A 14,493-nucleotide genomic window follows, 5' to 3' on the forward strand; every position below is an offset into this window, starting at 1 on the left:
ATCTGTCCACTGAGTTCATATAGGAAATTCAGTAACACTTAACACTAGAAAGCCAGAACACTTTGTGATCTTCGTGCTTCTTTTTTTATTTGTATGGCATGTGACTGCTAGCTAGCCAGAATAATATCTGTTCTAGACCATCTCAAGATGTGCTTTTCATTTTCAAAGGTAAGGAGAAGTAGCTAAGACCAGCTTAGGATGGTAGTCCAAAATAAGAACATAGGATCAAACATAGAATAAGTTTCTCGCTTCTTACTCAGTAAGGGCATTTGCTGTGTGGCTTGCTCCTTTCTGCCTTGATTTCCTCAATACGATAGAAAAAATACATAGCAGCTCCCATAGTTCTGACTTTGCAGTTGTTGCACATTTTGCCTTCTCTCAACAGGATACAGAGAATCTTGTTCAATTAAGATAACTATTTTGGTTGGGAGCTGGGTAGAAAATGCACAGAGCTTGGAGACTCAGCAGGAGCAGCTGCCTCCTTCCACCCTAACACCCATGGTGATAATCACCATGAAGGAGAGAGAGCCCTGACCTTGGGATTCAAGTGAGTGCATCATGCACAGTTCCTGGAAATCACTGCCCAACAGTGAGGTAGAGTGGAAGCATTCCTGCCCTTCAACCAGAACTGCACCCCATGAGCTTGCCTGGTGTTTCAGGAAGCAGAGACAGCTCTGTGTGAGGCCAGAGAGTTTGCCCAGATATTTCCATAAGAACAGAACTGGTGTGACTAGGAATTGTGTGTTTAGTTCCAGTAAGAGATGAGCTGAGCAGTGCTCCTATGCCTGCCTCTTCCTGTATCTTGATCTGCTACATAGTGTCTGTTTATTTGACACAGTCTAGAAAATGTAAACAGTTAGTTTAAAATTAGATAGGAAACCTCTAGGGGACTGAAGAAATAGAAACGCTGTCGATGGTTGGGCTTATAATATATGCTCATTTATTAAAGGAGGCACAAAGATGAATGCAGTGGGTTGTTTTTCACTAAGTGTGTGTGAATAATGTGATGAAGTGAGATGAGCGTGATGTGCCACTTGCCAGCGATTTGCAGACTGCTCACTCTGGTATGCTGCAAAACCAACTATTTTCAGCAGAAGGGAGAGGTGTGCACTGGCCATGTGGTCTGTTAATACTTCTGTACTGTGCTGACTTGTCCCCAGATAACAGCTAGGCTCTGTATCATTGTCATTTCTTGACTGATGCTTCATCTCTTTTGGGGAGAGTGGCAGCAGTTCTCATCAGTAAAGTGTAGGGAAGAGGATCATGGTACACAGCTTAAGACTGGTAGAGGACTCAACGTTACAGGGATAAACTAATTGAAACTCCCTGTCAATGAGCATCTCTGTATCCAATCTACTACACTGGACCCAAAGACATTGCCACCTTTAACTTTAAATTGATAAGAAGAGCAACCCAAATGTAATTCTTAAACTGAGCATGCACGGAAGAGTGCCTCTAGAAAGAGAAAGCAGCCTGCTATGCTGGAGCTGTGCAGGTAACAGGGGAAGTAAATTTCACTCCTTGCAACTCCCTTTGGATCTCCTCTCACCCAACCCCACAAATGCAATGGCATGTTAGTGGCAGAGAAGCAGTAAATAATTGTATTCCGTTTTGGGCTCCAGGCTTCAGCAATCAGACCCTTGGGAATTCTGACTTCTCCTCCAGCTCAGCTGAAAGAATTACTGCAGCAGACTTGAGGGGGTTCCGCTTCATATCCCAGCTCCCTTGCCTCCCTAATTACTTCCATGTGTATTTGTGCAAGGCCGCGTGTTGTCGGGGATCTGCAGGTGGCACAGTGACCTTTGGGCTAGAGGTGGGTTTCCACGCTTTGCCATATGCTGCACAAATAAGCCAAGCAGTCAGAAGGCAATTGTAAGCATGCAGGGCCAAGCAATCTCTCTGTACAGTGACTGATGGATTCTGTTTCTCTGCCCTCGCTTCTCCCTTTATGCTTTCTCCAGCTGTGACAGAAGAGGGAATTTCTGGCCTTAGATTATAATGTTTAATTAAAAAGAAAAACCTTCATGCAAAGATAGCTTGTTTCCTCAGCTTTGATGTTGGTGCCTGTGGGAAATAGATGAGTTGGAACAGCATGCTGGGTAACAAAATGTAAATGAGCGACTTCACACATTCTCCCGAGTTGTTCAAATCTCAGAATCAGTAGAACCAGATCCATGCATTTTCTGAGTGGATTCTATTGCACTCAGTGCTGACTGTAGTTTCATGCAGCTCCCTCAGAAGGTCTTCCCAAAGGGGCTTTGGAATCTATTCTTTCCTGCAAGGAGGCTGTGTAGGGGAAAAAATGCAGCAGTGGATGCACTACCTGTTTGTCAGTGAGCCCAGAGAGCCCCAAGCACTGCAGTGAGCCTGGGGCTCAGCAACCGCCTCTTGCATTTGACTAATGGCTCTTTGAGTGTTGTTTGGTCATGCAATGGAATATTCCCCCTTCATTTCTGCCTTCTTAGTCTTTTGATGGTAAAAAAAAAACAAAACAAAACCGACTCCTGTCTTTGGTGGAGTAAACCGTGTGCCCCCTCAGGGCTACGTTCATCCTGGCTTCACTGGCTTTGAATCTCCCCGCCATGACTGCATACCCTGGCACTTGTTTGCCTGCTTCTGGGTTGCTACCGAGTGACTGCAGGAGAAGCCCCTGCTCTGTGACTCAATGGACATGGCCCATGGTGCTCTGCTGCCCAAATGTTATGTGGAGGAAGCCTGAGAGGACAGGCTGTGCTAGGGGCAGTTGATTTTACACAGTCAGCAGCCTCTGGAGGACTTCCAGATGTGGGTCTGTACTGTCTCTGATTGTAAGCGTAGGTGCAGCATGCGTGGCTGTAAAGATCTGCCAGCAAGATGCCTCTCATCTCATCGTAGCTGTGTTCTTCCTGTGTGCAAGTCAGGTAGGGAATTCCTCTTTGATGTGGGATTTCTTAGAAGCTTGCATCCTATGGCTGATGTACCTGAGCAGTGTGTCCCATAATCACAGCACTGACAACTTTAGCAGTGAAAACACTTCCTGCATCTTCATGTCCAGGGTGGCTGAAGTGTTTTAGAGCCTTACAGGCAGAGTGATGTGGTCTCTGTACAGCAGCTCACAGAAGTGCTTCAAGCTGTGTGGTCTGTGATGGTCCTGTGCACCACTGTGTAGGGGGCAGATACTATGGGTTAAGCTTAGGGACGCAGTTTAGTGGCCACAATGTAGTGGATCAACAGCTGGACTAGATGATCTGAGTGGTCTTTTCCAACCTGTGATTCTAAACTCACACAAGTTTTCTTCCCTAGGATTCCAGCTGAGGCACTTTCCCTAGGGGTTAAACAGTGGGAAAACCAGGAAAGTGGCCCAAAGGGCATCTCTGTATGCTGTAACTGTGTGATAGAGGCCTTGGTCAGCAGCACTTTATTCTGCAGGGTCAGGTTCCCTGCTCACCTTGCAGACCAGATCTGGGATCCTGGTTGTCTTCTGACTGTATTTGTGGGTAGGCTGCATCAGAGGGGACATGCACACAGGAGAGTGTCTGAGTGGATTAGGGCTGTTTCAATCCATTTGTTTTCAGATACGCTCTGTTTGGTTTGGGCCATGTGGGGTTTGTTTGATAAAGGAAGAACCATTCTAATTGAATTCGCTGGGTCAATGGCAGTTCACCCAGGGGGGAGGGCAAGGGCTCTACCGGGGACCCGCTATTGGGCAGGAAGCTGCAAAAACGTGGCCTTTCATCCTGGCAGAACCCAGAGGTCAAGCCTGCCAGTGGGCCTCACACCACAGAGGGATGCCTACTGCCTGGGAAACTTCCAGCTCTGTCAAGGCTTTCGCCTGGTGCAAGAGGATAATGTGAGCTCAGGTCGTACCACTGTGCTGATGGGCCTGGTTGCTGGTGGGGATTGAGGGGCCCAAGGGAGCTGAAGAAATCCACTTAACTGTTTTCAAGACTGTCCTTTCCCTATGCAAAACTTATCCTAAGGGGTCCAGTGAGCAGCAACAGCAGCTGCCCTGCAGACTTCCCTGTCCCAGTGATTCCTCAGCACTGTGCTGGTAGCGGGGTTTGTGAACCAGAAAAAGAGAAACTCCGGCAAACAGAGAAGGCAGAAAGCAAGTGAGTGTCTGTACCATGGAACAGAGATGGGACCACTATGAACAGAAGGAAGAGGTGATGCAAATTATTGTTAAAGAAAAAATCGTTGAGAAGAGGATCTTCCATTTATCTGCTGGAAATGGCCACAGGCTATGTTCAAGGGCAAAATCTATAGCTCTGTGTCTGCGTCCTACTGGGGAATATTCCATCTGCCCCAGTAACCACTCTTAATAATCTCCACTGGCTCCAGGGGAGGCTGCCAGTGTGCACTGAGCACAGCTCTGTCTGATGTGATTGCCCTACAAATGGGCAGTGAGCACAGGAGCAGCGGGAGTCCCTAATTACTTACACAGAACATAAATCCATGATGGATTTGACAGCTCCTGGAGTTGAGAGCAGCGTCCCACTGCCTGACACACCTCATGTCAGAGAACAGCTGGCTGAAATCCCACCTCCATCAGCAATGCCACTGCTGCTCTGGGAGGAAGGGGGAGAAGCAGGAACACAACAACAGTCTGACAGTTAATGGAGAGATTGCCAATTAGCTACAGTAGAACTGGCCTTACGGATGCTGGAGCTCTAATTCTACCTGCATTTCAGTGAGTAGCTGTACATTTCCTCCTTGTCCCATGATTCGTGTTCTGTATGTAATATTTCTGCTATGGACACGGTCTGACGAGTGCAGAGAGGATGTCTTGTTATTGTAAAGTCACATTAGAATACAAAGGTGTTGGTCACCCATTCATTGGGGACTCAGCTTCATTAAAGTGGTGAATTCAATTAATCCTCAGGATGAATCCTGGAAGATAAGTCATGAGTTTGCACTCCTTTTCCTTTTCCATAATTACCCTTTTTAGTGATCCTGCTAGAGGAAGCAAGCTTTAATGAACGTGCCTGATTGATGAGGAAACCCATTGTGAATGGAAAAAGAACAGTTCCTCTTGCCTACTCTGGGAGCCGCTTTGCCTTCCTGTTGTACATGGCCATTTTCCAGGGCAAATCTGCAGGTAGGGACAATTTGCATTGGCATAGGTTTTTCTTGGTTTCAAGTGATATGTTATGACAAAGCAGTTTGATCTGCTGAAGCTGATGCTGTTGGCATGATTGTTGAGACACAATGACATCTACTTGCTGGATACAGACAGCAGTGCTCACTTCATACAAGTATGTAACTGGTTGGTTGCTTTCTTCCTGCAGAAAAAGAGCGCTGGTAATGTGGCTGACAAAATTTCACTAAACCTTGGAATTCATGCAGCCTCTTGAATATGTATCTCAATCTCACAGTTTGGAAGTCTGGATGTATCTCTAATGTGGTGGAATTACTTCAGTCTTTATTGAAATGTAGTTTCCTTTAGGTGAATCATGGTAGATTGGCAAAACAGTGTTAAATGACACTCTGGCAGGAAGTAAAGAGGATAATATTTCACTGAAGGAAAATTGCAGGAAGTCAGTAGAATGTCTGTTATCTTAGCTGGAGCTGGCATTTGGCCTGGTTGCTAAAGATAACACCTCTTTTTTTTTCCTCCAAATCTTGACACTTTCTGCTTTATGACCAAGTGTCTTCATTTACCTCTCACTCAGAACACCTCCAGCCGCAGGGCATCACCAGAGCTCAGGAGTGACTCAGGGCTTCTCAACAGTGTAGACAAGGTTGAATCTTTTGGTCTTCAAGATGGAAGACTGGGGCAAGACTGCCTTTTCCACAGGCAAGGAAAGAGCAAGAGGAGGGGATAGAACTGTAATTGCAGGCTGAAAGGGAGAGCACTGGGGAACTTCAGCTGCTGCTACCAGATACCTGAGAGCTCAGGTAAGTGAGAGCTCCACCTATTTGGAATTACCTCCGGTTCTGCTGCACAGCTATAGGCGCTCTCTCTCTCTCCAGAGTGCCAGCAGGGTCTGAGGAAGCACACTGCTCCTGAGCAGACTGCTGTCATAGCAGCTGTTTTCCTTGTTGCTGTGACTGGCATCACACTGATGCTGGGAATCCTCATCAGGAGTAACAGAAGAAAATGACGTTTGAGTCACAAGTGATTGTGGAGATCTAGATTTATTTTCCAAGGCCTAGGAGCTAGAAGTTGCTTGAATTCCAGGACTGAAAGGAACTGCCTCCCCCAGAAGATGTGTGCACAGTGTGTTTAGTGATCACTTTCGTGTTTCTGATATTTTTTTTTTTAATATATATATATATTTTTTAATCAGGCATAGGAGTTTCAGAAATCATTGATTCTGGAGGTGTATTTTGTGAGTTGCACCATGCCTGTCCTGCTGAGCCCTAAGGAAGCACCACTCTTGCTTCGAAAAGGGCTTTATGGGGTTACTGGGGAAAGTTGCTTGTCAAGGGACACGAATTTGCTCTGCAGCCTGTAAAGCAAAAAGGTTATCTCTCCAGCTGATGCTCTCGTAAATCAATCTCTAACAGAATCCCTGCTGACTCTGACAGGCTGTGGCAAGAGCTTACAACTTCTCTTGGCGGAAAGGGGAAGTTTCCTCATCTCTACCACAGACATATCCTGTGACCTTGATAACAGCTCATCCCAGGCTGCTATTTCAAAGAGCTCTGAAGTGAATGTTTTGCTGCTTTGGCATTTTTGTTCACACTCCTGTATTGAACTCTTTCACCAATTTCCTTGAACTTTATTCTCTCTGTTACCAAAATGTCATGTGTGCTTCTGGGCGGCATTCCAGCTTGCAGTTGCAGAAGTGGGTCACTCCTCACACAGGCACATATGCAGTCTGTTGCAGATGCCCAGGCTGCCGACAGAGCACTCAGGGGACCTGAGAAGCGCGATCCCAGCCTGTTGCTTTCAAAGATTCACAGTATTGCCGATCTGCATTAACTCTTATATTTGTTCTATCTGTGTCAGTCTACAAAAAGGGATCTTGTAATGATCACCCAACTAAAGATGAATTATTAATTTCAGATGCTGAAGGAGATTTGTGTCAGAGCTGAGCTTTGGCTGGGTGACTTACGCAGAGCTTAAAAGCATCTAGCTCGTCTCCTCACTTCATTCTGTATTCTGTGCCATTTCTCTCACTGCCTCAGGGCAGAATGTTTCAGAAAGTTGGAGTGGGAATATTTTTATTCATCCTGTTACATGAAGTTAATCTCGTGTAGCAAAGCAGCTGTGTAATGTTTTGTATTAAATTTCGTGTCTTCCCTTGGGTGTGTTTAAAATTCAGGTGAAGGGTTTTTTTAATTTTATTTTTATTTCCCCACTCCTGAAGTTCTCAAGGGGCCATTAGACTTCATTCTTAATAGCTTGCCACCCCCTCACCCCTGCAGATCTTGCTGCACACCCAACTGCACTGCTCTGACTGATGGAGAGTGAGGGCTCTTTAGCAGCTTATGCGTACTCCGAGTGTTAGTGAAGCCATTTCTGGCTCAGGTACGGGACGGCTGCTCCCTGGCACACTGAACCAAGCCTTGCTTGGCAAGTTCTGTACTTGCCTGATTACAGCCCTGGAACATCACGGATCCCAGTTGGAAGGAGACCAGCTGCTCTATCAATACCCTGGCCTTCACAAAAGTATTGCTTCATTTCAGTGTCTGTTTCCAAGGAAGCAAGGGTTTCTGCTCTCAGCCTTTCTAACACACTATTGCTTCTGCTCAAGACAGGGGTATTCACCCCCACTCTGTCAGGTTAAACAGAAAAGCCCCTTGTTTCCGTCTCTGACCTCCCTTTCCCTGCTCAGTCTCTGTGTCCCTCCCTATGGAACCCAAATCAGGTCACCTGGAAGAACACTGTGAGAGACCTGGCAGAGAGTGATTGAGAGGCTATCATGGGAGACATGAAAGAAAAGGAAGAATTAGTGAAAGTCATACAGAAAACAGAACATAGCTGGAGACAGTAAAAGAAAAAGAGCCCAAACAAGAGGAGATGAAAGCTGGAGAGAGACAGTGAGTACAGGCTGAGAAGGAGAGATACAGAAAATTACAGTCTATTGCAAACTGCACAGAGAAAACTGACCTGGGGGTCTGCACTGCTTTTTTTTCTCTCTGTACCTCTACTAGAAAAACTGCAATTGCCTTAAAAGCAGTGCTGCAGAAACAGTTTGTGCAGACCCCTATTTGACTCTAAACTCTTGAGTCTTTTCTCATCTGTACTTCACTTGATTTCAGAAAGTCCAGCTAATTCTTATCATGTTTTTAACTTTCACAGTCTTCCTTGCAATTCATTATCTCAGACAGTATCACAAGTTCCAAACCATGGCATGAAAGGCCACTGAGAGGGGCTGGTTATGAGAGGGAGGAGCAGGAAGCATCAGAGCGTCTGCCAAGTTTGTTTCAAGGGTATACTGGATTCAACCTCTAGTGGTCTGAAAAGAATATCTTGGGGATGTTTGAAAACAGACTCTGCATAGCCTGTATTCTGGATCCATCTCTGTGGGTAGTTCAGAAAGACAGGAAACATGGAGAAACTTTTTTTTCCCCCTTTGCTTTATAAGGTTTTGTAATGTATGTACCATAAAGGAATCCTGGTAGGTAGCTAAGGGCTGTTTAGAGGATGTGTCCTTGGCATTTTTCTTTCATTGAAATTGGTTTAGTTAAACCAGGGGTGAAGCTGGCTCCAACCTTCAATAAATCCAGTTATCTCTTCCTGATAGGAAACAGCAGCCAGCAACTTACAATGTTGTTTAGAATATTCACAGCAGGAATCAATCAGATAAGGGGCTTGCATAGTTCCAACCCGTGTTCCACATTGGCCTACAATAATTCATATTTTGGTTGCAAAATAACCATATCTGTGTAACAGTCATTCTGATAAATGAGTATCCACCCAATGGAAGGGTTTCCATTGTCAAGTAAAGAAGCCTCATGTCTCAGACAGCTGAGAGGTGTGATCATGTTAGGATTTGTGAGTTCTAATCTTGATGCCCTCTTGAGTAAATTGTTACCTATCCCTGTCGTTCATTTGTCCTCACTTGTAAAAATGGTAGGCTAATTAATTAGTGTCTGGTGAAGAATTCACAAGGACTGCTCATTTCATCACTACATTTTTAAAAGTAAAGCAACCTAGGCCAAAGTCTGCCCTCAGTCCCACCACACAGTGATCAACAGTCATTCTATACAACCATCAGTGTTTATCCCCACATTCAGGCACTGGGCAGTCCAGTGTTCCAGATTTAATAAAGTTCTATTTTATGTGACATCAGGAAAAACTTTAGGTCCTATCCTGCCAGAGATCAGTATTTCAAGTCTCCCAGTTAACTCAGCAGTCCCAAGGACACTGACTCCTGCAGAACAGGGACTGGTTTTGTTGTAGGACACCACTGGAGGACATCACTGAGGAGTCTGGTAGGATGGATGATTCAGAATTCTGATGACGTGTTATTTTGCTTTTCCCTTAGGCGTGTTACATGTGCTTCAGAAGAATATGCCTGGATGGGACCATCTCTTGTGTCCAAGTGGAGCTCTCAGCACTTTTCTGGCCAGGGAATCCTTTGTGCACAAAGATGGTAAGATCCATTGCTTCAGATGGCTCTCTGGAGGGAGTCGTTTGGGGAGAGGGAAGCTGTGAAATAGTTTGATGAATGGCATCAGTTTACATCCCCCAGGAGAATTCCATATGTTTTTAGCAGATGTTTAACAAGTTACAGCAACACAACTGGCTGTGTTGAAACAAATTGCAGGGTGACCATCTCACTGTTGTCAGAAGTGAAGTTTTCAACACTTCCATCTGCCCCTTGGCAGTTGCTGCTCTCCTCTATAGATATCTGTGCACTACGTCCCTTTTATTTGTCTGAAAAAGCATGAAGAACCCTAGCTGTCCAATAAAGTGTTATTTGGAACATCTCCTGGAACGATAAACCCTGAAGCTATGTTTTTTAGCTTTTTTTTTTTTTTTTTTTTTTTTTTTTTAAAAGGAGGAAAGAGATGCTTTGTGAAGTCTTACAGAAACAAAAATAGCTTCAGTATTTTAGTGTCAGCTGGACTTCTATAAGTGCATTTGAGCCTTATCCCATGGTACAAGAGAAATGCAAATGCCAAGGAGAGTCAAAACATTTCAGGAGAGATGTTTGGATAAGTAAGGCATTTGTCTGGGATCCAGGATCTCCTTGCTGGTGTCCTGGAGCTGCCACAGACCTCCAGTAATTCATTCTTTCTTTGTGCCTCATTGTCCTGCTTGTATATTAGGATAGCTGTTGCTCTGTCGTTGTCTCTTCAGGGCAAAGGGACCATCTGGTACAACAGAGTCTTCCATGTGGCTTGTCCGTAATGAGTGAAAACAACTAAAAAGGTTGTGGGGAAACAAATTTTGTTTTCTTGTCAAGTTCAAGAAATACAGAAAAAGATCAGTTGCAATTTCAGAGGAAATAAGAAAGTCAAAAACTTTCTCAAAAGATGTGCAGTCAAAAATCATAGGTTTGGGAAAAAGCTCCATTTTAGGAAACTTAAAAAAAAAAGCAAAGCTGGATTTGTGTGGGTTTTTTTTTTCAATTCAGTAATAAACAGCTTTACCTGCTGTTAGCAGTAGAAATGTTTGTTGCCTTAAGTATAGTCAGTTTTCTTTAAAAGTATTCCTTTAAAGCTGAATATTAAATTTAATATCAAGAATTCTCTGAATTCAGAATGTTATGGACAACATCCAAAGGTTCATTTACCCAGTGCTCTGTGGGATTTGGTTTTAGTCACCAGTGCCAGTTCTTTTATATGATCTTGCTACTTACTTGTGACAAAGAAGGGTGGGGGCATGCAGACAAGTGGTTAGCTAAACCATGGCTAATTGTGTGTGTCAGGGCACATGAAGCTTCATGGGCTGGAACATCTTAGGAAGAGTGTGTCTTTTGCCCTAGGAGCTAGTGTCCCATGTTATGGTCTGCGAGTCACCATGAGTCTGACACAGAAGGCTGTATATGGAATTGTGCTGCAGCACGCTTTTCCCTCCAGAAAAAACATACAGGAATGTTAATGGGATCAAGCAAATATGAAAACAAAATTGGGAAAAAGATAAATCTCTTACTGAATATTCAAAAAACAACTTAATTCTTCGTTTAAAGACAATTCCATGCAAATCTGCCTGAGGGCTTGATATTTCTTTCTCCAGAATGCTAGCTGTTGCTTGGCTTAAGATTGGGAAATATGGATATTGACAAAGAAACCAAGTCATAGGCATTGTAGCTTCAGTTTTTCCAGCTGAGCCTGGGAAAGAAAAACTGGATTGAAAAATACTCTGGCAAAGTTTCAATTACAATTGTAATGATGAAGCTTGCTCAGACCTCTTGCTACCAGCACAGTGACTGCCTGCTCCTGCTGCTCTCCCAAGCTGGCAGAGGGCCCCGGGATGCAGTGAGATGGCAGCAGCCTGATCCATGGAGCTTCAGTCGGCACACAAGTGCCTGACATTTGGAAAAGCATGCTTGCTTACTTTGGTGCCCTTATCCGGGAGCAGGTGATGGGCCTTGGACAGTTAGTTTGTTGCTCTCTGGGGCTGAGACTGAGTTTGCTTTGAGCTTTCAGAACTGCCATTTGGTCTTGTGGCAGAGTTAATAATACTACGCGATTTCTGCTGAGCACAGATTGCTCCTGGAACATACCACAGATATCTGGAAATAGATTGACACTCAACTTCCAGCAGGCAGATGCCAGCAGCTCTCTCTGCCCATGTGGCTGGGCACAGAACTGTCTGGGGGCAGGCCAGCCCTGGGGACCCCAGCCAAGCTGGGTGTGGCCGAATCACTGTTTTATGGCAATTCCAGACATTAGGAGGAGTGCTAAGAGAAAATAGTAGGGAAAGAAAGGGAGCAGTCTGCAGGCAGTGGAAGTGAGAGGGAAGGTGGGAAGGACAGGAAAGGAAGCAGAAAGAAAATGGTACAAGCATGAAGCACAGGCAGGAAAGGGTTTGCAAGTGCCGGGTTAGCTGTGTGGAGTTCAGTTCAACTTCTTCAACATCCGTGCAGTCACACCAGTGAGCATTCTGCCCCAGTTTGTTTATGGCTTCTCAGCACAGCAGCCTGAAAACTTGTATCTATCAGAAATATGATAGGAGATGTAACCAGTTTTATCCAGGGTTGGTGCTATATGCTCAGTTTGCAGAGGACATGCAATATCCTTTACATGCAATGACAAATGTGAACCCTGGCTTTAAATGCAAAACTCAGCTCAGTGCTGCCAGAATTCACAAAGGAGCTCCTTCATGGCAGTGAAAGCACGATCAGCTCGGGAAGCTCATTCTCAGCCATGGCCCCTTAAATTGCACAGTTGAGCATGTAAGAGGGCTATTGTGTTGATGCGAGCATGTGGAAGATGGAAAGCCGGGGTCACGTCTAGTTGACTTCTGTTCATTTACAAAACTGTTTCATAGAATCAGGATGGAAAACCGAAAACACATATAAGCCTTTGGGTACATTGCTCAGTGCATTTTTCCAAAATAGTTTCAGAATAATGATGTCACTGGAGTACAGAGGGTTGTTGGAAAAATGTAAGGGTGCCCCCGAGGAGGAAGGGATCTTGTCTATAGAGTGGAGCTGTTTAACACTCTAGTGTTTTGGGTAGGACCAAGGCTACCTGGTTCCCTAGGACCCCTCAGCACAAGACCTGCACACGAGGCCATGACACGGGGCACGACTCATGCACTGAGGCTTTTCCCAGCTTATGCGTTGCACACAGCAGAACTGCCTGGCACAGGGGACTTGCAGATCTGCTGGGAATGGGCGTTGTCTCTGCCCAAAGGAGCCTTGAAATGCTCATGGAGTGACAAGCCTGCAAAACTGCATGCTGAGCCCTGTGCGCCGGAATCAGATGAGGAACTAGGCTATTACCTCATGTCACACTGTGCCTAATAAAGACATGTAAATCCCCTGCACTGCCACGGAGATGGAGCTGAGGTAGGCTCATGCTGTGACACAAATAAATGAATAGTGAAATGGCAATGGAAAACATGGCCCAAACATTATAAGAAAATATCAGACCTTAAAGTGATTGCTGCAATGGACTGTAACAAAACATATGTTACAAATATGATCTGGTTGTGTAATCTAGTTTTGCTATTAGACAGAAATATATGTGGGGTCTGTAAATGTTAGATTCTGTTGTGTATCTCCTTATTTTTATCACATAAGGAAAAAAACCCTCAAAAACTAACACCAGCAAACATTTGCACCTAGGGAGCCCTCTATCTCTTCATTTTCCCATATGTGAGGCATTAGCAAAGATGATCAGACAGAGATGCTGATGAAGAGATCTTTTTGCCTTTGTACCATACTTTTAGAAACTGCTAAGCTTGTTTCTCTGCTAAGCTGGCAGGACCCAGATCCACATCCCCATCATGTAGAGCATTGGAGCAAGGGCTTCCTGGCAGGATGTGGCCCTGCAGGACTGCAAATCCTTTAGTCCTAGCTCTGTTATGTGAGTGCAGTGACCACTTTAGCAACTCCCTTGCTCCCAAGTATTGATTGTTATTGTTAATAATGGCGTTACTTCTGCATGTTTCTTCCTCTCTTGGTTTCTTTCCCACCAATGCAGTCAGTACTTCTGTGACCTCATGAAGTGCTGTTTCCCCAGAGGACTGGTTACGAGTCTTATGAGGAGCAGCTGAGGGAACTGGGAATGTTTAGTCTGGGGAATAGGAGGCTCAGGAGAGACCTCATTGCTCTCTACAATTGCCTAGGAGGTTGTAGTGAGGTGGGGGTTGGCTTTTTCTCCCAGGTAACAGCAATAGGACAAGAGGCAATGGCCTCAAGTTGCACCAAGGAAGGTTCAGAGTGAATATTAGGAAGAATTTCTTCTTGGAAGGAATAATGAGGGACTGAAACAGGCTGCCCAGAGAGGTGGTAGAGTCACTGAACATGGAGGTATTCAAGAAACATGCAGACGTTGCACTGAGGGACGTGATTAGTGGGCATGGTGGAGATGTGCTGTCAGTTGGTCTGGGTGATCTTAGTTGTCTTTTCCAGCCTTAATGATTCTATGATTTCAAGTCACTTAGGTTGGTAAAGGCCCCTATGAATCCCCTGTGGATTTGGTATTGGATCCTGTTGGACTTAGGATAGCCTTTCTGCGTGCAAGAGCCAGGGATGACCTCTCCCAGGCAGTTATCTGTTTTCCTGAAGTCTGTAGTTGCCGCACTGGATTGAATTTGTTCACCAGGCTCGGAAGTTGCTGGCACGCACACAGAGTACAACCACATTGCCTGATTTCCTTAGGAAACCAGGCTTAAAAGGTGGCTTTCCTGTGTCGCAAACACGGGCTGTCTTTGCCTTGCTGTGTGCTTTTGAAAGGTTTGCCAGGAGTGCCGCGGTGCCCTTCTCACGAGCAAATCTCTGCGCGCATTTCAGGAGCGCTCACTAAGTCCCGGGTCCTCAAACCTCCCATCCCGCTCTCGGTTCTGCGAACACGGGACATCGAGGTTTCCTCACATCTCCCCGGTCCGGGAACCGGGGCGGTGCGGGCCGGGGCGCGGCCAGGCGGCGGGGCCGGCCCGGG

General features: G+C 45.4%; 1 long non-coding RNA gene across 1 annotated transcript; it reads right to left on the minus strand.

Moving 5' to 3' along the window:
• Window positions 1–1,526: 1,526 nt before the first annotated feature.
• On the minus strand, window positions 1,527–4,746 carry LOC116653520. Its single transcript, XR_004307552.1, has 3 exons — window positions 4,660–4,746; window positions 4,420–4,542; window positions 1,527–2,286 (listed from the first exon to the last, which is right to left on the minus strand). It is a non-coding gene; the product is annotated as an uncharacterized LOC116653520 (long non-coding RNA).
• Between the last annotated feature and the right edge of the window lie 9,747 nt (window positions 4,747–14,493).

Source organism: Coturnix japonica, chromosome 5 (assembly GCF_001577835.2).
Source record: "Coturnix japonica isolate 7356 chromosome 5, Coturnix japonica 2.1, whole genome shotgun sequence".
NCBI lineage: Eukaryota > Metazoa > Chordata > Aves > Galliformes > Phasianidae > Coturnix > Coturnix japonica.